We start from the raw sequence: 8,455 nt of genomic DNA, 5'->3' as shown, positions 1-8,455 counted from the left end.
ATTTGAAGAGATTTGCCTGAAGTCATGTAGCTAATAAGGGTTAGAACTGGAACAAGAACACTTGCCTTCTGATTCCAAGTCCTGTTCTTTTTCCATCAAGCCATGTGGCCTCTTAATCACCATCAGTCATGCTACGTTTCGTACTCCCATGATAGATACGTTTTAGAGGTAAGGGTGAAATCGCAATGGGCATGCTGTCCTTGAGGGTTTGCAGCAATGCCCTGCGTGAAGGAAACATACTCGATTAGCCTGCCAGATATGAACAGGCTCAGGGCATGTGGCCTCGGGGAGTGGCCAGATACAGGATCCTAGGGAATTTGGACCAACGCAATCATTCACCCAGAGATCAACTTGACTCTTCTATTTCAGGTAGGTGTTAATAGTAGATGAGGGTACAAAATTCTATACAAAGAACATGAGGCAAGGGCTCCCACAAAGATTTATTAAGTTACTATACTCCTCGAAGGACCTAGCATAATGTAATTCACGTCCAATTTTTTGTCAGCTACAGGGATCAAGGACGGTTTTCTTTAAATTTTTTTTTTAATGTTTTATTTATTTTTGAGACAGGGAGAGACAGAGCATGAACAGGGGAGGGTCAGAGAGAGGGAGTCACAGAATCTGAAATAGGCTCCAGGCTCCGAGCTGTCAGCACAGAGCCTGATGCGGGGCTCGAGCTCACGGACCGCGAGATCACGACCTGAACTGAAGTCGGCCGCTTAACCGACTGAGCCGCCCAGGCGCCCAAGGACGGTTTTCTTTAAAATGATGGTGAGTCAAGATTTTCATCCCTTGGTTTTACCTGCCAAGTAAATAAAATAAAATGGTAGCTAAAATAAACAATTGCTTTTCATTAAACTCATCTTCTTTTAACTTAAATTTTAATGAAAAGAATATTTAAAAACTCCCAGTTTTTTACTTTGTGAATAAATCTGCCATATGCCAGGACATGAGCTGATATTCCTAATGAAGTCAGCATTTCTGGCTTGCTTGAGTTGGAGAGAAAAGTTTTAAATGTTTCTCCTGTTCTTGATCCCACAGGTGGGATCTCATATGGCCATGTTCAAGATCAGTGACGTTTTCAGAAAAGAGTAAGAATCGATGCAACTGCAGTGGGAAGCCTGGAGCAAAGCCTGAGGGTCAAGTTTGACAGAGCTCAGGACTGCTCTGGATGCATGACACACCTTGGCTTCACCAGACCCCAAGCATGACCTCATTTTCTCATAGAGAAATGCTTCTTTAGCAAGGAGCTTACAATCTTCTATGTAAAATAAAAATTGTCCTTCTTGGATATATTCCTGCTGGAGTCCTGAAAAGCTGGAATTCGTTTCGAACACCATATATATCTAAGTTGTTTGAAGATATTGTTTCAAAGAGATGCCTCAGGAACCACTTAAGAAGAATACTCAGCTTCAGGTCCAGCACGCTTGGCTTTAAATGCTTGACAACCTCGTTTTGCCCTGCCCCAAATTTCTCACTCCATTCTCACCATTTTCTAGAATACTAACCTCTCCAACTTTCCTCTTTTATGCCTTCCCATCAGCATAGTTTTATTTACTATTGCTTGCATTTTTCCTACATGTCTTTAGTAATTTGACGAAGGCCTTTTGGGAATGCCTCCGGCTCCATGGTCCTTGTGCTTTATGGAGCCTCTGCTCACCACCCAACCTTTCTGGCCTCTTGGGCAGAGCCCAGACATAACGTGGGGGTCCCTGAAGAGGCTATGTGTGAACGATAAAAAATGACTAACCCCAATTAACTAGACAACTTAAAATTAACTTTCATTTGGCCTCTACTTCATCTGTATCGGTGTCTTTCAGTTGTCTGTATCCATAAAGTCCAGGTACATTTCTTCAGTATTCCACTGGCTGGAAAGACGGAGGGAGGGCAGGCAGTGTATGTAAACAGCTCAGCAGCTGCTGGAAAATCTTGATGGGCATGCTGTCAGTCTCCTTTGCTATTTCCCCCTAGCTCTGATTGTGGCTCTGAATTCTTTAAAGACTAAAGAGAGATTCTTGTGTTTGACAACTAAACTAACAGCTCGACGAGGGGAAAAAGACTGCTGAAATCTGTCAATGAATGTTGCTAACATATGTTGCATTTATGGACAGGGGGAACACTAGACCCAGCAAGTCTTTGGAAAGATGTGTGAGCTGGCTGACAGCTGTGACAGCTCAGCACAACAAGTTAAAGTAACACTGAGCAGTGGGTTGTGTCCAGTGAGACTTGGTTGGCCACAGATGACAATTCTTCTCCCTGAGCTATTTCTCTAGTGTCGATGATTAATATCAAATGTCGGGTAAGGCTCACTTCCAACAATAAGGTTGAAGCTACACTCAGTTAACAGAGCATAGGATTTTAGTTTTCCATAGCTCACTCAAGCCATCCAGGCCCTTCCTAGGGGGTTATCCCCAGGGTGAGTTAGATAAAAGGAGAGCTGCAAGGCTCTGCTTCCGGAAGCAAAGCTTCAAGCAGTGCACGACGGAAGCAGATACTTATCACTTGCATGAGGAAAGGTGGAACAGGCATTTTTTGGCCAAACGTGTTGGATAGACTAAGATTGAAGATTGCGGGATAAACTCAGGTGGATCCTTGAAGGACACACAATCGTGGAACAAATAGTTTCACTGAAAACCAAAGTTTAGATACATATTTTCAGGGTAAAGAGGAAGTTCTTTGACTTTAGGTGTTGATGCATATATTCTGCAATATAATTGACCATAAATGTAGGCGTGTGTGTGTGTGCATGTGTGTATGTTTATATATTTTTCTTGCTTTTGATGCCTATCATAGACAGGGTGTGTAAGCATAAGAAAAATAAAGTGTATATATTTCTTTTGCTAAGGATATTTTTATAAGAGATGTTTAAAATCAGAAGTGTTGGGGCGCCTGGGTGGCGCAGTCGGTTAAGCGTCCGACTTCAGCCAGGTCACGATCTCGCGGTCCGTGAGTTCGAGCCCCGCGTCAGGCTCTGGGCTGATGGCTCGGAGCCTGGAGCCTGTTTCCGATTCTATGTCTCCCTCTCTCTGCCCCTCCCCTGTTCATGCTCTGTCTCTCTCTGTCCCAAAAATAAATAAACGTTGAAAAAAAATTAAAAAAAAAAAAAGTTTAAAATCAGAAGTGTTAATTTTACATTGTGTGTATAGAAAACATAGATGGTTTTCTATCTTTTGTCTCCAGATATGGGTTATTTGTGAGCCTTAAAGCATGAGTGCATTTCTGCTTCAGCTGATCACACTTTTGGGGGGCAGCTGGGGGGCACAAAAGTGTGGAGGGGCATCTGGGTGGCTCAGTTGGTTAAGCGTCTGACTTAGGCTCAGGTCATGATCTCGCAGTTTGTGGGTTCCAGTCCCGTATTGGGCTCTGTGCTGACAGCTCGGAGCCTGGAGCCTGCTTTGGATTCTGTGTCTCCTTCTCTCTCTGCCCTCCCCCACTTGTGCTCTCTCTCTCTCTCTCTCTCTCTCTCCCTCTCTCTCTCAAAAATAAATAAACATTAAAAAAATTAAAAAAATAAAGCAAAAGTGTGGATAATAAAAACTAATATAGAAATACAAAGTCAATATTAAATAAATCCCTATTATAAATGAAGGGACTGTGGTTTCTAGTGAACGGTTTAACATGCATCACAGAATGGGAATTTGAATCTGAGAGCACCTGGATCTGTGCTTACAGTGCTTTAATCAGACAAGATCTCTGTGTAACATCAAATGCCAATGGGATCTTTGATGGCTGTAGGACACGTCAATGCATTTTTGTATGCCCAGAAGTGGCAGTGAGGGTTCGATTGGTTTTGAAACTAAGTTTACGTGACACCAAAATTAGCAATTAAAAATTAAAAAAAAAAAATTCAGTCTCTTTTCCTTCTATTTTTTTCAACAATTTTAAACAAGTTAGCTGTTAATGACTTTAATGGGATGTTTTTGGGTTTTTTTGTTTTTGTTTTTTTTTTTTAATTTTTTTTAAACGTTTTTATTTATTTTTGGGACAGAGAGAGACAGAGCATGAACGGGGGAGGGGCAGAGAGAGAGGGAGACACAGAATCGGAAACAGGCTTCAGGCTCCGAGCCCACCAGCCCAGAGCCCGACGCGGGGCTCGAACTCACGGACCGTGAGATCGTGACCTGGCTGAAGTCGGACGCTTAACCGACCGCGCCACCCAGGCGCCCCGGGATGTTTTTGTTTTTACGTAGATCCGTTCTGTAACGTTGGCACACACCAAGGAAAAGCACAGTCCAGAAGCTATGCGTTTCTTTTTTCTGGACCACTCATCTTTTTGGTATGCTGGCACAATTGTTTGCAAGCTCTCATCATCATGGGGAAGTCCTCTATTAAGAACCATCTGCTGAAGAGAATTCCAGTCCCTAATATTACATCGCTGCTGGAGCTGTCCATGTTCTTCCCCACTGCCCACCACTACCTTTCTCACATTGCTTCTTTGTGTCTGTGCATGGAGAACAAACAAATGTACGGGATTTGTTTTACTTAAGACTTAGCGTGGTGGAGCTAAAAGTATAGTTCACTGCCTCTCAAACGTCAACGTGCAGAGGAGTCACCTGAGACTCTTATTAAAATGCAGATTTGGGGCGCCTGGGTGGCTCAGTTGGTTAAGCCTCTGACTTCAGCTCGGGTCATGATCTCATGGTTTTTGGATTCCAGCCTTGAGTCGGGCTCTGTGCTGACAGCTCAGAGCCTGGAGCCTGCTTCGGATTCTGTCTCCTTCTCTCTCTGCCCCTTCCCCTGGTTGTGCTCTATCTCTCTGGTTTTTCAACTTCCACTCTGTTGACATTTTGGGCTGAATAATTCTTTATTGTGAAGGAATGTTTTATGCATGACACGATGTTTAGCAATATCCCTGGCTTCTACTGACTTCTACTGTAGTGTTCTCTCCCTCTAGTTGTGACAGTGAGAATTATCTTCCAACATCGCCAAATATCCTTTGGGGATAAAATCACCCCAAGTTGAGAACCACTAGGGTAGGGGTTATCATGAAGGATTCTGGATTGGAATGCTTGGATTCAAATTCTGACTTACTTACTGTATGAGTGGCCATAGGCAATTTATATAATTTTTCTGAGCCTTAGTTTTCTCCTCTGTAAAATGGGGATAATAATAGTATCTACCTTAGATATTCATAGTGTCAGGATAACAACACAAGAGGTTTCTGAATTTTCCTCCTCCCACTGACACACCAAATATACAGCTACACATGAAGCAACTTCTTCTGAGAGAAATCCAAAAACCAGCTGAATCACTCCTACACATCAGACAACTGGGGAAAGACCCACATTGAAATAGGAAGGGCTGGGGTGCCTGGGTGGCTTGGTCAGTTAAGCGTCCAAATTCAGCTCAGGTCATGATCTCGCGGTCCATGAGTTCGAGCCCCACGTCGGGCTCTGGGCTGATGGCTCAGAGCCTGGAGCCTGTTTCGGATTCTGTGTCTCCCTCTCTCTCTGCCCCTCCCCTGTTCATGCTCTGTCTCTCTCTGTCTCAAAAATAAACGTGGGGCGCCTGGGTGGCGCAGTCGGTTAAGCATCCGACTTCAGCCAGGTCACGATCTCACGGTCCGTGAGTTTGAGCCCCGCGTTGGGCTCTGGGCTGATGGCTCAGAGCCTGGAGCCTGTTTCCGATTCTGTGTCTCCCTCTCTCTCTGCCCCTCCCCCGTTCATGCTCTGTCTCTCTCTGTCCCAAAAATAAATAAATATTGAAAAATAAAATAAAATTCAAAAATAAATAAACGTTAAAAAAAATAAAAAAAAAAAAAGAAATAGGAAAGGCTGAGACATGCCATAAACCTCACCCCCAGCACAACACCATACAGTTGGGAGGCAACCCCCAACTCCTATCTTCTCCTTGAGGTATAAAAGGCTTGGACTATACATTTAGTGCCCCAACTTTTAAGGCTGCTGCTTAAGGGACAGGCCCTCATATTAGGTCCCCTAGCTCTGAAAGCCAGTGGAGTTTGTGTCGACAAGTCCCACGAGACTACAGCAAACAAGGAAAACCCTAAAAATCAGTTGCATTTCTGTATACTAATAACAAATTAGTAGAAAGAGAAATTAAGAAAATAATCCCATTTTCTATGCCATCAAAAAGAATAAAATACAAAGGGAAAAATGTAATCACGAGGGTGAAACATCTCTACATGGAAAACTATAAAACATCGTTGAAATAAATTGAAGAAGCCAAAAATAAATGGAAAGATATTCTGTGTTCATGGACTGGAAGAATTAACATTGTTAAAATGTTCATACATTTAAAGATTCAGTGCAACCCCTATTAAAACTCAAAATGGCTTTTTCACCAAAATAGACAAAAAAAATCTGAAATTCATACACAACCACAAAAGACCCCAAATTGCCAAAATAATAAGAAAGAACAAAGCTGAAGGCATCATACTTCTTGATTTCAAACTATATTACAAAACAATAGCAATCAAAACAGTGTAGTGTTGTCATAAAAACAGACACACGGGTCAGTGGAACAGAATAGAGAGGACAGAAATAAACCCCCGTGTATATGGTTAATTAATTTATGGCAAAGGAGTCAAGACTATGCAATAGGGAAAGGATAGTCATCAATTAACAGTGTTGCAAAAATTGGTTATTCACATGAAAAAGAATGAAACCGTCCCCTGTCTTACACCATGCACAAAAAATCTAATTAAAATGTATTAAATACATGAACATAAGATCTGAAAAGGTAAATGTCCTAGAAGAAAACATAGAAGGTAAGCTGCTTGACATTGGTATTGGCAATGATTTTTTTGGAAAACAAGTGGGACTAAATCAAATTAAAAAGCTTCTGCACAGCAAAGAAAACCATTGACAAAACGAAAAGCCAACCTGTGAAATGGGAGAAAATATTTGCAAATCACATACCTGATATGGTATTAACATCCAAAATACATGAAATCTCATACAGCTCAATAGCAAATTCCCTCACAAATAACCCAATTTAAAAAAGGGCAAAGGACCTGCATAAACATTTTCCCATAGAAGACATACAAATAGCCAAGAGGTACAGGGAAAGGTGTTTGACATTGCTAATTATCAGGTAGATGCAAATCAAAACCATGATGAGGGGTGTTTAGGTGGCTCAGTCAGTCTTGATTTCAGCTCAGGTCATGATCTCATGGTTGGTGGGTTCTAGCCCTGAGTTGGGCTCTGCGCTGATAGTGTGGAGCCTGCTTGAGAGTTTCTCCTTCTCTCTCTCTCTCTCTCTCTCTGTACCCCTCCCCTGCTCACATGCTCTCTCTCTCCAAATAAATAAGTAAACATCAAAAAAAAAAAACCCACCAAAACAACAGCAGAAAACAAAAAAAACAAAAACACAATGAGATGCCACCTCACATCTGTGAGGATATCTATTATCAAAAAGCCAAGGCATAACAAAAGCTGGTGAGGATGTGGAGAAAAGGGAACCCTGTATACTGTTAGTGGGAATGTAAACTGGTACACCATTACAGAAAAAAATATGGGGTTTCCTCAAGCAGTTAAAAATAGAACTACATATGATACAGGAACCTTACTTCTGAGTATGAATCCAAAAGAAATAAAATCAGCATTTTGATAGATATATGTAGTCCCATGTTTATTGCAGCATTATTTACAATAATGAAGTTATGGAAACAACCTGCACTTGATCTTAGCCAAAAGGCCGAGAAGCGATGGAAACATCAAGTATCAGTTGATGGATGAATGGATAAAGAAAATAGGGCATATGTATACAATGGACTATAACTCAGCCCTTAAAAAGAAGGAAATCTTGTCATTTGCAACAACACGGAAGAAACTGGAGAGTATTATGCTGAGTGAAATGAGCCAGACAGAGAAGGACAAACACCGCATGGTATCATTTATATGTGGAATCCAAAAAAGTTTAAAAAGTTGAACTCATAGAAACAGAATAGAAGGATGAGTGCCAGAGATTGGGGTGGGTGGGGAAAATGGAGAGAGGTTGGTAAAGAGGTACAAACTTTCAGTTGTAAGATGCATAAGATCTGAGGATCCCATTATAACTTGGTGACTCTAGTTGATAATATTGTATACTTGAAATTTGTTGAGAGTAGGAACTAAGTATTCTCTCTCTCTCTCTCTCTCTCTCTCTCTCTCTCTCTCTCACACACACACACACACACACACACACACACACACATACACACACAAAAGAAAAAAGAAAAAAAGTAAATATGGGAGGTGATGGATGTGGATGAACTCAATGGAGAGAATCCTTTCACAATGCATCATGTTGCATACACTTTTATTTGTCAATTAGACATCAATAAAGTTGAAAAAAAGAAAAAGTATTTATAGAATTTCTATGAGGCTTAAATATTAAATATCCATGAAGTGCTCAGAACTATATGCATGCAAGCATCTAGAAATCAATAAATGTTAGCAAATATTTCTATCAGAAAGAAGGAAGGAAGGAAGGAAGGAAGGAAGGAAGGAAGGAA

The 8,455-nt window shown here is 41.4% G+C and overlaps 1 long non-coding RNA gene across 2 annotated transcripts; it reads left to right on the top strand.

Moving 5' to 3' along the window:
* The first annotated feature begins 721 nt into the window (after positions 1-721).
* On the top strand, positions 722-4,636 carry LOC121031964 (uncharacterized). 2 transcript variants are annotated; one of them, XR_005791009.1, is made up of 3 exons: positions 722-771; positions 1,042-1,416; positions 4,191-4,636. It is a non-coding gene; the product is annotated as an uncharacterized LOC121031964 (long non-coding RNA). The 2 variants fall into 2 exon arrangements; XR_005791013.1 differs by having other exon boundaries at positions 1,042-2,299.
* The last annotated feature ends 3,819 nt before the right edge of the window (positions 4,637-8,455 follow it).

This window comes from Herpailurus yagouaroundi, unplaced genomic scaffold (assembly GCF_014898765.1).
Source record: "Herpailurus yagouaroundi ecotype Mexico unplaced genomic scaffold, PumYag 28, whole genome shotgun sequence".
NCBI classification, from domain to species: Eukaryota; Metazoa; Chordata; class Mammalia; order Carnivora; family Felidae; genus Herpailurus; species Herpailurus yagouaroundi.
This window is presented reverse-complemented; position numbering and strand designations above follow the sequence as displayed.